Source organism: Athalia rosae, chromosome 5, assembly GCF_917208135.1.
Source record: "Athalia rosae chromosome 5, iyAthRosa1.1, whole genome shotgun sequence".
Lineage (NCBI taxonomy): Eukaryota > Metazoa > Arthropoda > Insecta > Hymenoptera > Athaliidae > Athalia > Athalia rosae.
The window spans coordinates 8,576,504-8,595,581 of record NC_064030.1 but is presented as its reverse complement, the minus strand read 5'-3'; positions in this window follow the sequence as shown (position 1 = coordinate 8,595,581).

Below are 19,078 nucleotides of genomic sequence, written 5' to 3'. Positions count from 1 at the left end.
CTTGGTATACCCATGTGTATTTCGTAATAAATTGAAAGTCTTCGGCCGCAGGCTGATTATCGGCACCGCGACGTTTCGTTTTAGCGCCTTATGTATTATCCGTCGTCTATGTAATACATACAACTCCATTTATTCTCGGCGCACGTGGATGATGACATTGAGTAGAGAGTAAATTACTTTACGATATCCATAACAATATGAGAATCCCATACGCGTTGGATTGCCAATTCATTTAATTGTGAGTTTTTCTTTTCATGTACTTTGCTCGGTTTCTTGTTCATGAATGCCCGAGGGTAAGATAATTCAGTCAAGGACTGAATTCCAAATCCAAATTTGTCGCATCGAGTCTTATTCCAAGTTCATTTACATCGTAGCTTCTTCTCTTTTCTTTCAATTTCTTTGATTGCTGTCCTAATTTCGACATGTTCCCTCCTTCGCGCTGTACCTACATTACATTATACCTGTATGGGAATTATTATTAATTCTCGGTATTCTTCTTCAGTTGGTTGGGAATACCTGTTGCGGTTTGTAATAATCCTTGATCTATAAATTTCAAAATTGCCCAGTTTCTTGCCACAAATGTGGCTATTTTCAATTACTGTTTTAGATTCTTTTCATTTTTCTAATTATGTTTATTTCGATTCAAAGAAATCTACGGCGTTATAAAGAATTATAGCTCAAAAATCGTAGGCGACTTTTTTAGTGAAAAAAAAATTGTTGGAGACAAATAGTTCGGAAAAGGTGTTCATCATCCTGTATTACCTTCGTCAGATCCGAGGATAGAAAGTTATTATTAACTTACTAACAGGAGATAACCGATTATTCAACTGTAATACCGACTGCTGAAACATCAGCAGACATTGTTAGTTTAGGAGCTAACCGACAAATTCAATTTTTTATCTGCCACTTATCGATCCTTTTTTATTTTCGGTTTCTAGCGTGTGATGGGGTTCTCTGTCGGGAATCCGCCAGCGTTTTTCATTCGGGTTTAATTTGATTAGACATTATGCATAAATTGAATTTATCGACGTAGAATTGAAGCTTTAATTTGTCGAACGAGGATTAATGAATTTTATAGAATCAAACGTCACAGTGACAAGGTTTCTCAAAGATATCAAAAACGTTCTGCCCATTTGAATACCATTAACGTCGTTCTACCATTATACAATTAGCTATACTTACGCACGTGTTTGAACAAAAATACGCGTGTCATGAATAAAATCTATCAAAATACCCCCGTGATTTTTACATCAGAGGAAACACATTCGTTGTCATAGTAAAGCGATTTCCACTTTTCTTTTCGGGCACTCGAATGCCGAGAGGTTTGAACGAGCTGCAGGGCCACGTCCGCCCTTTCCGGGTCCGAATTGAAACTCGAAAATCGTGAAACTACGATTACATAATATACGAACATACTTATATGACGCGTATTATATATTTACTTCATGGATGATCTAACAAAACTTGCGAGAGTCGAGAACTCGGATCCCCTGCAGCTGGCCGTAACAAATTTGCTCACCCTATCGCGAGGCTCTACTCCTTCTCGCCGTTTTGTACCGCACCGTAGGCGTCGGACGCTAACCCAGGCGGAAAAAGAAACCCCCAAGTAAAACTAAAGTATCGCTACAGCCGACCACGTCTTCACAATCGGGGCACAATGATCCATATTGGGAGACGGGACCACGTTATGCCTCTCCTGGATCAAAATTTATCACCGACGATCTAAGTAAGAATTTCCGAAAGTGATCGAGTCGATTGATTCCCGTCGTTGATCGTGAGTGAATTTTCCATCGGTGAAGCCTCTTTTTCCCGATAATGCAGTTTTGCGAACTGTATAACGAATTTTCTCTCCTATAAATTAGGCGACGCGGCAGTAGTAACACGTGATATGATTCAATATATGATCGCGCGCGTTGTACAAAGTATAATGCCATAAGGGGTGGCGAACGAGGAGGCAAACATGACATTGCAGCGCGAACCGCGCCTCGTTGCTTTCGTGGCATCGACACAATGCCCGCTCGTCAGCGAATCCCGTGGTATACGCGGTACACGTATATGATTCTCTATGCCCACATACCCACGTATGACGCGAGCGTATTCATTTCGCATTATACGCTAACCCGAATCCCCGCACACGAAATCCGCACCTAATTCTGAGCAGGCTGACTACATTAATGCTTCAGTATTCCTCGACCCCCGTTGCGTTGTTCATCCGGCGATATACATACATATATATGCGCGCACACTCCTCCTCCTACTCCATACTCCGCTTCTGAAACACCGAATATATTACGCAGGCCGCGGCTTCCCGCTCTCACAAATAACTGATTGATCGCGTTACCCTCAACTATTCGACTTTGCCGCTACCGCTGGCTTAGGTATAGCTAACAGCGCGCGTAGACGTGACACTTGGCGGGTATAGGCGATTTTTTTTTTTTCCACCGAGAATTTTTTAGAAAAATCAACCACTCGACGGACGGGTGTTAAAAGACAGAGACGAAAGGACTCGTGAGATTGCTTAATTTTTCTCAGTTCGAATATAATCTTATTTTCCATATGAGTACGACGTTCGGCTACCGACGATCTCCGTTACGTATGTATACCTATGTGTCCGTACGTGCGCGTGATGTTAGAATTCCGTATGAGCCATTAATCTCGTCTTTCATTTGGGATTGGCCTTTACAAAGTTCACCGGACCGTCCAAGCGCCGAAGTTATACGCGTATACGTCGGAGGTGTCCGAGACACAAAGCCGCGTCGATCAGGGTGTAATGTGTTACATGGGTGAACGGTGACCACGTGTTGGAAGAGGAAGGGGATATCATTAGTCGTTAGTTTATAATACCGTTAATTTCGTAATGGATGCGATTGGCTAATGTCCTTTTGCATGAACGGACTCATATCGAAGTTAACAGTTTTATTCACGGTAGTGTGGCGCATTGATTTTTATCCAGCAACAATAGCGGCACTATAATATAACAGCGCTACGATACATACAACCAGGAAGATCAAAACCACCAGCCTCCGAAAGGATCGCCGAGCTCTCGAAATTAAAAACGATGTCGCAAGCCCGTCGAATTCAATAACATTAATATTTGTTTGTGTTTGTTTTTTTTTTTCTATTTTTTTTTTTCTCTTCCATTTTCACACATCCATGAGTCCTCCGATCTCATTTACTTCTAAACGCAGTTATAGTACGTTGCTCGATTTGTCAGTGGGCGAAAATATATTTTTCCCAATTTTTGTAGATTTGCATAATTAGTTTTATTTTATTTTTTATTTTTTATTTTTTTATCTCTCTTTCTCGTTCACCGTGAAGTTGTACCGGATCAAGGAATACAAAGGCGGGAGTACAAAGTATTGCAATAATTGGCGGCGATCCTCCCAGGGGAGAACGTCGGCCAATTCATCGTGACATCTACATGCCTCATTGATCCCGGTCAATAGAGTCAAAAGAGGCTGTGTAGTTACGGGTCGTTATCCTTAACCGAGCGAATCCCTAGCGGACTACGCGAAGGACATCGTTATACCAGCATATGCTGCAGAAGTCCTGTATACCGCTCCACAGGTTTTCCGTTTTTCTAACCGATTGCAATACGAGTATATCTACACGGTGTTTCCGAAACATTCAACAGCATTTCGGACTCCCTGAGAAAATAAGAAAATTAAAAACGCCCAATCCCTGCGGCGGATAAAAATTCACGAGGGAAATTTTAAACTCTCTGATCTGAAGGGATTTAAGAACAATCGCGTTCGTTTCCAGTTTTTTTTCGAGTTTTTTCCATATAAATTGGACACACCTTGTAAATAAGGATGTCTACAGATGTTCCGGGTTCCTGAGCAAAGACTGGCCATTGAGGAACGTCTTCATTGAGTAGCGAATGTTCATGAATGCAGTTGGTATTGAAAGTTGGAAAGGTGAATCCCCTGGCTGCGGGATGATTTTCGTACCGATTGCCGACCATTTAGAGTCGAGAAGGTACATCGCGGTCTTGGTCGTAGGTATTCAGCTCGCCGCCAACTTCTGAATGGACGTAGAATACGAACAATAATTCCCGGTTGCGTTCCACTTATTTGTGTACCCCGGTAAATAGCGATCGTTGTAAATACGTGTCTAGCACATAGTCGCGTACATATATATACTATACTATACTATACTATACCTATATATTCTTACATTGAAGCTGCAGCAAAGTGAAACTTTACCATACAACTCCGCGATATTATACTACTATGGAAATAGAATTCCCAAAAGCCCGAACTCTCTCGTCAAAGGTATACTCTCTCGACTACTATGGAGTTAAAGTAGGTACTTTCAGCTCAATTCATATTATACCCAAAGAGGAAAAATATTTCCACCATTCTCGAGGACTCCGAACGTCCTCGTTCACCTATGCAGGGATTTATCCCCCGAATATAAATAGGTGTCCACACAGGCAATTTGTCGCCCGCCTGCGGTCCGTCGAAAAATCGATATATATATATATATATATAGATATAAGTACCCGGACAACGCAAGACGAAGATAATTAATAAATAGATATAAAATAAAGGCAGTGACGTATCAATGGTACATCCTCATCTGGCGTGACCCGGAATATCGTCCAGCGATCGAGTTTCCGCTCACTCACCAAAAGGCAATCTGTTACCGGTCGGCAAACTACGCGCGCGCTGCTTCGATTCGAAGTATTTTTTATGATCGTTTTATTTTTTTTTATTGTTTTTCGATCTGACCGCCAGATGCGACAAACCCTAATGAGTATTGATGTTCCGGTACGTCTTTCCGTCTTGGACAGTCATCGTTATATACCTTTACCACGAGTTTTTTTTATCATACTTGTCCCCGAAGATTTCGATGGTCAATATTTGTCTCCACGATATACCGTCTTCGTTTCACTTTTCACGATTGTGAAGCGAAAGAATTTTTTTCTGTATTTTCTTCGAACAACTAAATTTCAAAAACGGAACACTCTACTGCAAACGGCGCGATATGGATCGGTAGATGATCGCGCCCTAGGTATATGAAGTAGTGGGATGAAAAGCTTGGAAGATCTTTGACAATCGATCTGATCATCGGTCGGATCGTCGTATATTCAAAACGCACGTATACTGTATAACGATCGTCTCGAAGACGGTTGCTGCAGCGTTACGAGTTGATAAATAAAATCTTAAAAATCATACGACTAATTGTGGTCTCACATCGCTGCACATCCTTCAATAGCTCTCTCTACCTATCCGCCGATCTTTCCATCTTTTCCTTGTACAAAATATCGTCGTGTGTTTTTTTTTTCTTTTTCTCTTTTTCTCTCTCTCCGTCTCTTTCACCGGGTCCTCGTAAACGGGGGCGGTCGGGGCCTCGACTCGATGCACCGCGGGGTCGTGGATCCCCGATCCCGATGCCGACGTATAGGAGCTCGCCGACCGAACTGAAGAGTTGAGGGAGAAGTGAAGGGAGAATACGGGGGGGTGAGCGACGGTGGATCAAGTGGCGTTTTCACAGCGCTTGTATATAAATTGTATCGACAAAGGGACGCGCGCGTGTGCGTGAGAGCGGCGGTACGCATAGCTACGCAACGTATAACATATAACGTGTACGTACGGTGTACATACATGTATATACCGAGAGAGTAAAAGCGGTAACGGTAAGAAATGACGGCGGTAAAGTTCAAAGCGATCGCATCTATCAAACCACCGCCGCCGCTGCAGCCACCGACGCGATCTACGTACGTACGTACAAAGCTTAGGCAGTATACGTTCGCCAACGCGCGGCGCAATCCTTCCGATAATTCTTTTCGTATACGCATGGCGCTATACTCTGTTTGTTTGCTTGTTTTTTTTTTGTTTGTTTTTCACTTTCGAACATCACGTCATTCACACGAATCGTATGCGTTGTACGCCGATAAGCGGGGTATGCAGCGGGATCGGAACTTCTTATCTAGATGAAGATGAAACCTGTGGGTACGACGTTTAGAGTCTCCGTTCGGTTGGGCCAATTTTTTCGTTGCTTTCTTTTTTTTTCTTTTGTTTTTCTTCTTTTTTCGTGCGCGGGCAGAAGTACGAGGGAGGTGGTGCGTTTGCGACGATATTCATTCTCCTTTTACATGGGAGGGCGCGCAATCGTTACGCGTCTTTTTACTTCAATTGGTTACGCGCAGGGTCTTGTGTATGAGGTATAAACGAGCGGCAGCCCTAGAACGCGCGATCATCCATATCGAAATCCTTTTGCCCGGTACCGGCGACACCGCGCTACGGTGCGCCGCGCTACGCGAGGTCCTCTTCAAAGTAAGTGTATCGCTAGGTGTACGTATACATACATACGTATACAAGCAGCTTACTCGTTTATATCACCGAGTGACCCTGGAATCATTAAAGTAAACTTTAATTGGGCTATGACTAGGCTAACATTGATTGCATTGATGCTGTGACTTTCATCTCTAATCTTGGCGAACCTTTACATCTTGCCGCTCGACGTACGTACGTACGTACGTAGTAATTTCACCGGTATACAAACTTCACGTAAAGCTTATACACCGCACGAATTATTTTTAATTAATACGATCTTAAGGATCGCGGTGCGCACGTGTAACCGCACACAGTTTCAATTGATCGTTTTGTGTACAAGCGCAATCAGAAGTTCACCCCGCTCCGACCGTGTAGACTGGTTCGAATTCTTATTATTCGTTTTATTTCGACGTTTTTTCTTCTTCTTCTGATCTCGAAGCGCGTCGTTTTCGTTAATTTTCCCAGTTTTATTCGACGTTCGGTTCAACCTGGCGCTACGCGGCGCGTCGAGTCGAACGAAAAATCCCAGAAACGAGGGGTTCCGAAGTCCGCGCGGACGTGCACAAACTATCCGCATTTGTGTACCGCACTCTGAACTACTGAATAGGAAGGTGAACGTTTCCGAAGAGATATTTGAAAAATTTTTCAAAGAAGATTATGGGTATCCAAATATCCAAATCCAGATTTTAACGAGGGTAAAAGCGGGCACCCGGACCGAAGTGTCGATCATTGATTTTAAGCTTTCAGATCTGTAGTGCGCTATACCTCGACCCGCCTCGAAACAACAATAGACCAACCTCTACTGTTCACCCATGGATTCATTACACTTAACGAGGACTTATTACTTAAAAAGGATTACACTTACCATCCTCTACACCTACGTTCGAGTATTTATCTCGGGAGGTAGTGGAAAAAATAATTTCAAACCCCCGTCCGCAGCACCCGGCTTCGAACGATTACCCTCGCGTACGCGTCGCCGTTCTATCGTCGTTATTTCCTTGACTTACTTGAAACAAAGTACTCGAAAAAAATTGATTCGCAAAACGATAGAGTCGTGAATTGCAAAAGTTTCGTCCACGACGAAAAGCGGAGCTGCTGATGAAACGACGTCGGAAATAATAAAAAGGCGCTGGCGATGATAATCCAACTACGGTGCGCAAGGTAAGGCAAGGTATACGACTGCGAGCGTCGTTGGGTCAGTGGGGTGCAGATCTGAGGCTAATACCTGCGGTTAACAATTACCGCGATTCTAGTTATACCGATACCCTTGCCTTGTGGCGTAGTGTACGAAGGTCCACCTGCTCGCCCCCCCGCCTATAGCCCTCCTCGGGGCGATCATCTTGTTCCGCAGCACGTGCCGTCGTCACCCGGTCGGATCCTCCCCCTCGGTCTCTCCCCCTCGGTGGGCATCGATAACTTTACTCCGTATATTATAGCTGCATATATACATACGTATGTATGTACAGCGTACACGTACGTGTAATCGCGTCGTGCAAGGTCCGTCGAAAAACTGGGATCCGCACCCCTCGCCTATACGTACGTACATCATACGCGTATCGTCGCGCCGTCCGAATGCGGGGGATACAATCGACTTGTTACGATCTCTCGTCGTGCAATTATATTTACATATATGATTTGCTGACCCGCGGCTAATTGCGCGCTATTCAGAAATTATCAAACGACAATTATAATCCCGTCGTAGCACCCCCTCGCCCCCTCCCCCCTCTCCCCCTGCACCCCTCCACCCTCGGCATCGTGTGTACTGTCCGAGGGAAATGGGAGAGGACGTGTCGTTGGTTCCGATCCCTAAAAGTTTGAAAATAAAATTGCCGTCCTATACGATGAAGCGGATTGATGAGATTCGACGATTTCGTGCCACGCGGTTCCGACTCGTACAAAACCGACGAAAACTCGGTACGACGGAACCTACGAAACCTTCTTCCCGAACACACAGCGTGTCGTAATTTCCCTCACAACCGACAAATTTTCGCGTGGGCAGTGCTTACCGCTGATCTGATTCAGACGGACCGGCGACACCTGCGTTTAGGTCTCCGCCCGTCGCGCACGATCCTTTTCCGATTCCGAAAATAAAATAGTCTCGCTCGCGTACCTATGTGCGACAATTTTTTTTTTGCAAAAGCTTGTCGTTGCATAGCGTCTATATACATATATAGACACGCGTCAATCGCCAATTTGCCCCGAGGACAATAATAAGGCGCGTCGGACGCTCTCGTATACCGAACGTAAAGCAGGCCTATGCTGCACACACGCCGGCGTACACTTGGCGTACACCCATATCGCGGAGCAGCTTCGGTCCAGGACTTCGTCATGATGGATGGGGGGGGGGGCGGTCAGTTTATCGCGGTCGGACATGATCGGCGACGTACGGGGTGGTCCGGACGTCCAAGAGGACCTTTAACGGGCAATGTCCTCGGGGCCGTCTATATACCGCGGGCTCTCTCACGCGCGCGGATCTCGCGCGCGTACACCAACCCCTGTCACCGGTTGACCGATCAGCTTGTCATCTGCGGCGGACGTCGCGCGACGACCGTCCCGTAAGACCGCCGCGCGAGATACGGCGCGTATCCTCCACACAGCCCCCGAGAGTTTGTGCCATATACGTATGTATGTATGTATGTATGTATGTATACGCGGTCGCTGCTTTTAACGATGCGTGTGTGTTTGCGTGTATACCGGCGCACCGACGCCCCGGTCTCTCCGTGAATTTTCAAACGGACGGACGGACGGACTGACCGACGGACCGGTCTGTAATGTTTTAAGTTTTGGAAGACCGAGCGCCGCCGATGTGTCGCAAGTTTGTAGCGTGGACGAGCCCCCCATGTCGCTGTACGCGCGCGGCGCGTTTCGCCCTCAGATTTCGGATTTCTGCTCGATAATGATTAGGCGCTGGAAAGCTCGCAGCTCGGTTCTGGGAGAAATAACGAAGATTCTACCGCGATAGGGTGAAATTTTTGCCGTTGCAGGAAAACCGAACGGAGATGACGCCAAGGCGATTTTATTGAGTTCCAGTTCGATCCGATTCGTTCGATGGTTGCGTACCGTATATGTAATTCGATACCGCGTGCGCGAATATTGGCCCGGATTTCTTACCCTCGGAGTGTCCGGCTCATGGAGCGCGAAAAAAGGATCGTCTTTTTCGTTGGACGCAAAACTTTACGCCGACAGTTACTATGTATACATATAATTTGGCGGGTCGAAATAAATGCGTATCTTGTAGCTATGTATGTATGCGCGCCATACACGAGTATATAGAGCTTACAGTATACGAGTAGCCGGTGTACGATGCGGTGGTTAGCTGTAGGAGCGGACACACGCTGGGCGTCTCGAGCGGACGTCTGATCCCTCGATGACTTTCGTAAGGAAGATAGCAGGCGCTGGCTGTCTTCAGAGAAGTATTAGAACGGTAGCCGGTGCTCGGACTCGCTTCTTCGCGGCTACCTTCCACGGTTTTTAAATACGTTTATTAATGTATACATATGTCCGTCCGTGCATATTATAACAGCTTGTGTATAGGTGATACAGGCGGTCCCCGGCGTTCTCTTCGAGATCACCGCTCGCGTTCAATATCATTCCGCCCGAGAGTAGCGGTGTGACGTATGAAATGCTTTGCGGTCTCGGGCTTCCCGCGGCGAAACCGCCCCCACTGTATACGTGTATACATACATATACGTACGTATAATGTATATTTACCGATAAAACGCGCGTACCGGGAGTCGTCGACTGGCGTACGAGCGTAAAGTAGATGTTACTGTACAATGTGGACGCAATAAGTGTGTATAACTACGTATTTTCAAAGTCCCTTGGGCAAATTATATACAAGACCGTGACGATAAATTGAACAGCTATAGCCCCTGCTCGTGTACGCAATTTCGCAGTTGCGGGATGCGGAGACTACGTTGAACGCCGCGCTGAGAAAGCTCGTCGAAGTTTGCGTCGTACGTGTAAATACGTAGGGTCAAGTACGCTGAGGTCGTGACGAGGGTTAATTTTCATGCGAAGAAATCAAAATAGGACTTTGTATTTTTTTTTTTTTTGTTTTTTTGTTTTCCGTTCCTTTGCTTTATTCGAAGGGTTGAGAAGGTTGCGTGCGTGTACACAGTATATCTGTGCATCTGTACAGAGTGTTCAATTTTTGAGGATAAATTTTTTAAATTCATTGACCATGAAATTGGCAACTATATTATAAAGAGGTATATGAGTTAAACTGAAATTCTGGATAGGAGAAGCGAACAAATGGGCTATACAAGGGTTGAAAGACCGTTCGAGTATGAAGTTTAAATTAGCCGTCTCGGTTACTCGGAGATCAGGATTTCAATGGCTCTCTGTTACCGCGGCGTCGGACGGCACAATATTATCGTATCGCCCGAAGGCAAACGGCGGCTGCAGGTATAATGTAATAAGAAAAATTCTATCGCCGGGCCAACGGGCACGGGATGCCCTGCGAGGAGCTTCCCGTCCGTGGAAAGGTGATCTCTCGACGAGTCGCGGCGAACTATACATGTATATGTATACGAGCCGCCCCCCGAATTTCGAAAAAATTGATACTTCTGACACTCGACACTTGAATAACGCCGAATGAAAATTCGATATTCGCAATTTCGCCGATTTATGTGCGTTCGGGTTAAACAAAGTCGAGTAAAAAAAAAAAATTTACGATTTTCGGAAATTCGGGGAGGCACGTGATGCAGAGACTGCAGCTTTTTCGAAACGGTAGCGTTGGGGGATGACACGGCCGTCGGGATTTTTCCCTTTGTAGCGATCCCTCGCCGCATCCTATTCTAGTCTGTATCGTAAGACAGACGCCTGCACGCATCTTTCGTATATGGGCACGGCTCTCAAAAAAACCTATACAAAATATAGATATACACAAGCTTTTCCTCGAGGTTTCCAGATCCTTTATTTTTCTTCGAGTGATCCACTGTACGGGAGAAAGCGATCGTCCCCGCTACGTATAGGTAGTAGATACATATATATGTATGTTCTTTTCTTTTCCCGAGAGACGACAAAATTTTGCCACCTTATTATTCCGTCAGGGAGGCCCGTATACGCTGCGGGGTTGGAAAGAACCGTGGTTGGTTCCACTGCAGGGTCGCCGATGGTAGTATCCGATAGGGTCCGCTATAATCTGGCTTGGAATGCGACCACCGTCTCCGAGAAGACACCGCACTCCTATACACGTGTACGTATATAGACGACGGTTACGGAGATACTCGGATGACGGGAGATGACGAGACGACAAACTCGCGCAACGGACGGAAGATCATCTCCGACGATCCGTACAAGGACGCGCGGGGGTCGCGCGCGGTCTGCTTTGTCAACATCATCCCCGGCGCCCACCTTCGACGTCGCGACGCCGCCCCCTTCTCCTCCCGTACAAACGATGGCACCTGTGAAACCTCCGAGGAAATTATAAGCTCATTGTCAGCCGAAATTCGTTAGGTGAATTCGACTGAATTTCTTACTCGGGGAAAAAGATGGAATAAATCAGGGAGAGGTCCGTCCGGGTGTGAATCGGTTTCTTTACTTCGTTTTCGACGGTGTGACGCGCGTGATAAAAGTCTAAGGTAACCAAACGAGGAGAATGTGGCGTCCTTTCGGTAGGGGTTGGAAATCGCGCGTCGGGAGTATGCGAAGCGTGGACATCGGGAGTGACGCTTCTAACGGGGAGACGCGATAATCCCGGCAAATTGTGTCGGTAAACAGGCTCATTGTGGCTTTGAGAAACGCGTCGGCGTTTCGGGGTATATAATAAGGTTCGCAACGTAGTTTACAATTTACGTCACACCGCCTTTTCTGAAAAGTATCGCGCATATTGTACTGTATAGGTGTATAGGTGTGTACAATACACGCGTTGCGAGTAGTAGTCCGCATTATATATGCGACACTGAATTTTCCCTTCGCGCATCACGGGTCTCTTCGCGCATTGTATGTCATTTCGCAAACACCCGCTGTACATGGTATATATATATGTATGTATGTATACTTGTACATATACCGAGGCGAACGATCGCGCGGCTATGATGGATACCACCGTGTACACGTCTACAATACATAAAACACTCGATTGTATCGGTGAAATGTGCACGTGATGATCCGCTGCACGCACCGCACAAAATCTTTTACTTTTAAGCGCGTTATTCGAAGCGCCAACGCAAGCGAAAACGGTGTCGTTGCTTCTTAGCCCAGGTATTAGGATTGCCTCCCTCGCAAAATCGAAGCCGCCTTATACTTTCGGCAGGCTACACCTCTCCACCGCACGCATTTATATATGTATGTATACATACACAGGTATACATAGTTATGTATCTATGTGCGTATATTATACGCATTATTATCTGCTCTTTGGTTATTCGAAGAAGTGCAGCAGCCGTTTAGAGTTTAAAATCACCGCGATGATCGTCGGTATTTCACTTTGTACCTCCGAATAGGTAGGTAGGTACGTACAACCTTTGCACCGCGGTATAGGTACAGTGTGCGGCAGACAATGCCTGCAATTTGTCCCGGGCGATGATCGATGCTATAGACTATTTTATGCGTATAATGTATATAATATACAATAATCCGCTATGTATTACACGCGGTTTATTGTTGCGGGAGCGAAATATACGCAACGCGGATAAACGGGACGCTAAACTAACGCAAATCCGTCGCGCAAGTTTGCCTCGAAGGTGAAAAAATTACAGCGCATCATATACATAGGAACGAATATGTATATGGCAACGTGATATTTCATCGATGTATCGCCGGACTCTCACGGTCGCGAACCGACCGAAATGAAAAAAATGAAAGGGGTGCGCGAGGGGCGCGGTAAAACGGGGCGTGTATATTATGACCCCTGGATATACATGGCTTAGGTAAGTAGGTATATACGTATATTCTATGTAATGTGTATATACATATATAACCTATTTATATATTTCTAGTAAAAGAGAGATGACCTCGTGTTATGTGTATATAGAGATTGGGGGATCGGAGAGATACCGGAACGGCGGTTACCACCTGGACCGACGCCCGACGTCGACGGGGGGAGTGATCGTCATTCGAAAGCGGCGATCCGCGAAATACGACCGTGCCGCTGCTGCCGCTGCCACCGCCGCTGCCGCTGCAGGATATTTGGGTTGGTTAAGCTATTCGTTCGGGTTGGGTTAGCGGTACTTGGGAACGAGGGTAGCAGCTTTACACGACGCACTCTCCTAGGTGTAAACCGTCTTTATAAAAGGCATCCCCGTACAGCTCGCTCATAATGAGCCCAACCCCCCCGGAGCACCCTGCTGGTTGCTCCTCCCGTGCATATATAATAAAGTAGACTCTCGCTCGCGATACATTTAGCGGCCATGCGGGAATTCGAAGACAACAAAAAAATGGAAGGAGACAAAAAAAAAATTTGTTACGTACAAAAAAAAAAAAAAAAACAAAAAAAAAAAATCACGCGAAAATATTACAGAGAAATTATAAATGGAAACGGAGACTCGAGGCTCCGGCTCTCTTTTTAATATACTCGGCATCTTTCGACCCGATGGAGCTTCCTTTTGACGTTGAATTTTTTTTTTTTTTTTTTTTCATTTTTAGCTCTCCGCGAATTTTTTCTCGTTATATATATTCGCGACGACGGGGAAGGCTACTACACTTCGGACGCGTTGAGTTTCGACCATTTTTGGGTGGCGCAGCGCGCCTATGGCTTATAATATCATCGAAAAGTTATTCGTATATATACAAAATATAGATGTATATATATAAATACGTATCTTATGTACGATGCGTGTGGATGTAAATGGGATGTGGCTGTCAACTGTTATAATTATAAGTATCTGGTTTTATACCGGTGAGTATAAGACGCGTACCGCAGCCGTATAAACTTTATAACGCGCGCCAACCCCATCGAGGCATCAACGGTTAAATCCTTTTAGATGAGATTCGGTGTGTGTCATGTGCGTATACACACGCAACTTGGAAGCTGAATGCTGCCGCTCCGGCGATACGTACGTACGTTACGTGAGTATAACATTTATATATTAATTTTTTCGAACCTGCATCAGATGGACCGAACAAGAGATGAATCGTCGAAGAATCAAGCATTGTAACGGGATAGAAAAATTGCCGTTGAAAAGTTCGGAAAAATTATCAAACTTTCTTCTATACATATGTATAACGTATACCGGCACATTTCCAACGCACCCCTAAAGTTCCTTGTGTTTCGAGTTGCGTTTCAAGTACATAACGGGGTGTGTATAGGTATTGATACATATGTACATCGCTTATATATATATACCTATAGCTATAGCTATAGTGTATAAAGTGCGTTTAATCCGACATCGCATCGGCTGGGGAAGGCAAAAGCGGAGTTATAGAGGGGCGATTGCGGTACCCACTGGTTGCGGCATTGATCAGAGGCGGTACTCGGCGTCCCTCAAGTCTTTTTCCATCACTTTTATATTTTTTCTTATTATTATTCGTGTTTTCTCCCGTACGCGTTTCGTCTACCTATATACACGTATATACATACACTCCGCCGCGGCGCATCGATGCAGTCTTTGCGTATTCTTTCTTTTTTTTTTTTTTCTCCATTTTGCCTCTCCTCTTTTCCATTTTTTCAACCATCTAGGTACGGGAGAACCAACGGTGTGCAGTGCGGTGCACACGGGGTGCACTCTGTACGAGTATTGTATACACATATAACTGCATGTACGACGGATATAAGGAACGGGACCCACTTTTTAAGTACTTGTATATATACTCTATTACCGGAATGCATATAGGTACGTACGTGAGTGCGTACCAACCTCCTATTGCCCGGAGAGGGGGAAAATCTCTCCATTGAAATTATTTACAACATATAAAAGAAAAAGTATAAAGACTGCGAAGAATGGCGAATAAACCAAAAAGAAACCGCCACTCTATACCTTTGACGGCTCTGTACCAGTCGTAACCGTGTTCGCGTACCTGTATAATACGCGTAGGTATACAATATATATACACTATATATATGTGAACTGTAATACGTGTGTAGCTGATGTGCCGTGATGCGGCATGTTTTATTTTACGATGTTACCACGTAATTCAAAGGCGACGGCCGTGGTACCCTATATTTATGCGCGTAACCTTGCAGTCGTGCAGAGCTGGCTTCTATGTTTACGCGTTCTTCCCGATTTTAACCTGAATTACTACCGCGTTCTGACCTTTTGTATTTTTACACGATATATCCCCACAGATACTCGTGTACCGCGGGCGGATTACACGGCGGCAAAATGATGCGGCGAGAGCGGAAAGATTTCGGATGAGAAAATTGAAATAACAATAATAATAATAAATAGAATAATAATAATGATAATGATAACGTTACATCTCCGCGAATAAATTCTGTGTAGAAAAAGTATACTGTACACCCGTTGCATGTAACATAAATGGAAAATGACTGTTCAATAATTAAGAAAGAATGTGTATTGTTTGTTTTTTTTTTTTATTTTCGGTGTGAGGAAATGGAGCAGGCGCCTGCAGGGGCGCATCGTAGATGCGGAGAGATATGACATCGCACGCTACATATATATCTATATATATATATATATATAGATATATAAAATAAGGTAGCAGGTTTTGCGGACAAAGCGAGAAATGGCTTTGAAGCGAGACGACGAGAAGGGCGCGCGGTAAACGCCCGGAGTCGGTCGGGATCAGAGAGAGGTTCTCTATACGGCTGGCGAGGAATAGTCGGATGTTTTCAATTACATTGCATCTCTCTTTCGGTGTCTGATTACACCGAGATGTCGGGGTTCGTCTGCGGTAGCTGCACCGGCCGTGCAGTGCCGCCGGTATATGTGTATGTACACGCCGTTGAGCCGCTCCGCGATCCTCTGTACGATCCCCGCGATGACGCCGTACCTATAATGTACCGCCCGCGAGTTCGAGACGCCGCTGCACTTGCTTGCCTCCGAGCGACTGCGGCGACCCCGTCGTCGTCCCGACTCCGACCGACGAGAGATATGGCTCCGATCACTTCCATCCGTAAGAACGTTCGACGACACGTTGCTCGATCCGCCGTCAGCCCGCGGGATCGGTAACTCCCGGGACGCCCTGGAATCAGAAAATTCACCGCAAGGAACGTCGTAACAATGAAGAATCCAGAAATTACACGCATATGTCATATGATATACGTTATTTAATAAGACTTTTGAATTTGGTATTTCGATGCAATTTTTTTTGGAAATTTAGACGTTTGGCAAGACGGATATCAGCAGTATGATGCTAATAGGGCCTACTAAGAATTTCGGGCTATCAGGCCCACCTCCTTGGATTTGATCAGGTATATCCATATCGAGACCGTATGTGTCATGACGCAAGTTCGAAAATTATCGCACGAACTTCTGAGTTGGAATAATCCGCGTGAAACGATTTAGCTGGGATGTATGAACTTCTACACTGTACAGTACACTGGCATTGCACGCGAGTTGCGTCGCGCCGTTACCACAAAATTTTTCAAAAGTTACAGACTTTGATTTGTTTATCAATTTTGCGATAAAAATTCCATACTTTTTTCTAATACGTTCTCGTGTACCCAGATGCGCTGGGTACGTAAACGAATTGATCCATAAACTACATCGAAACGATTTTTGGAGCGAGAAAAAATTGAGACATATATCGCGATCGCTCTTCGGTCGTAACTTAAATATCATTCGCTCGTTCGTTGCATCGCAAATCGTATTTGTTTCCGGGTGGTCCGTCACTCCGCTTCCGTATAAATATGAAAGCGCATCCCTACAATCCGACAGAAGTACCTATATATGTAAATAAGAGACACAGCGTGGAGACTTTGACCAAAAATAAATGTGTAAAATACTGACACCGTCCCACGCACATGTACGATGTATGCGTACGTATATATGTATATATATATAAGTGTAATAAGTGGATAAAGGTTAAACGTATACTGTGCGCATATAGGCACGATATTATTGTACATAGCGGGATCAACGACTGAAATGAATAAATGAGAAATGTCACTCAAACGTCGTGGTGTAATTAGGTGAACGCATCTATCTACGTGCGAGGCCAGTTCTAATCTGGTTATCTCGGGATCAGTTTCCCCCGCGGTCCGATCTTCACAGATCGGGACCCCGTATGCGTGTACATCGGTGTATCTGTATGTATGCCTAACTATATACATACATAGAAATATGTTTCCTCCGCAGTTTGGGCCTCTCTGCAACGAAACAGCGGTAGCTAGATACACATATATATACCGCGGCGGTATATACCTATACACCTATATGTACCTTGTGGAGAAACTTAAGCGACGCGGCCGGTTGGTCGTCTCGAAACTTTTCTTTTCCTATTAATCGCCCGCCTTCGAAATCTAACCCTCACTAATCGCTACTCCGTTGAGATCCCAGCTTGGCTTATACCTGCGCTACAAGATTATAATATTATACGCGTATAGGTAGAAATGGACTTCGAAAGTGCTACTGCGCGTCATATATAGCTTTCGAGTATCTGTACTCACGATATAATACGTAATTTTATTTTTGATATGTAGAATTGAAAAAATGTCAGATGCATGTAACGCAGAACAAAAAAACCGTCTATAGGTAGGTATATATACAGCTGCAATTAACGTTGGATATCTTATGGTATTATACATATGCATGGGGATTAAAAAATTGGACCGAATTAGAAAAGTCATGGCTATATAAACGTATGATACGTTATGAATATACGTATATACGTATTTTTAATACAGCTACAGGGCGCGAGATCGTATGACGCGTGGTTAACGGGCATTACACTATACCTATACATAATAACGTACAGATAGTGGCCTAATGGTGTTGTCGTACGACTGATTGACAGCGCACTTTGATATACACAGTAGCTAGAACCGTCTTAACCCGCGCATTGGCAGACACCATAGTTCGGAGAGTGTGTATATTATAATAGTTCGATCTCAGGTAAAATAGACGGCGATAATGGCTAATGGCCTGGCTTTCGAATCGAACGCCGTGAGATGACAATATGCGGTGTTGGATATTGCTTTGTGTGTCCCGGTCAAACGAACCCCCGGAGATAATATTTCGAGGCAATCGACCTGCACGAAAAGAACCTCCTCAACCGGGCAACACGTACGAATCGGAAAACGATGATGGTCGAGCCAAGTTATATTATTGACAATTATGTGAAAACCACTTATGCGGTGCAGACTCGATGATCTCATATGGGAATGTGTCGTACACGACGTTATATTCCACGTCGATCAACGGTGATTCGTTTATAGTTTTATTGTACGCGGTAAACATAATGTCCTCATCCCGGCCGTCGCATGGCCGCAGAATATATAGAATGTGATAATGAGCGAGCACAAAAATGATATGCAAATGATAGGCAATTAACGTTTATGAAAGACGCATTTTTTGACGAATATATGTGTTCAATATTTAGGAAACTGAAAAATTTTTTGACACCAAAAACGCGGGTAGATTATTACATATATAAAAAAACTCGACGATCTGGAATTAATTGTAAGTTCACTTCGTGTCGTTTGAAAGTCCTGAATGTCTATACCAATCCGGATATGACGAATGATCGACGTCTATATCAAAGGACAATATCAACGTCCGACGAGCGGTGTTTTATAAACTTGTAATACGAGGTGATATAAATGGTACCTTCCGCACTCCCAAAATTCAGGTATATAAATCGAGCTTACCTGGTGGATCGTTAATCGTTGCGTGGACAATATATCCATATTATATATCGAAGGTGCGTGGAGGACGTTCGTTCGTCGTCGG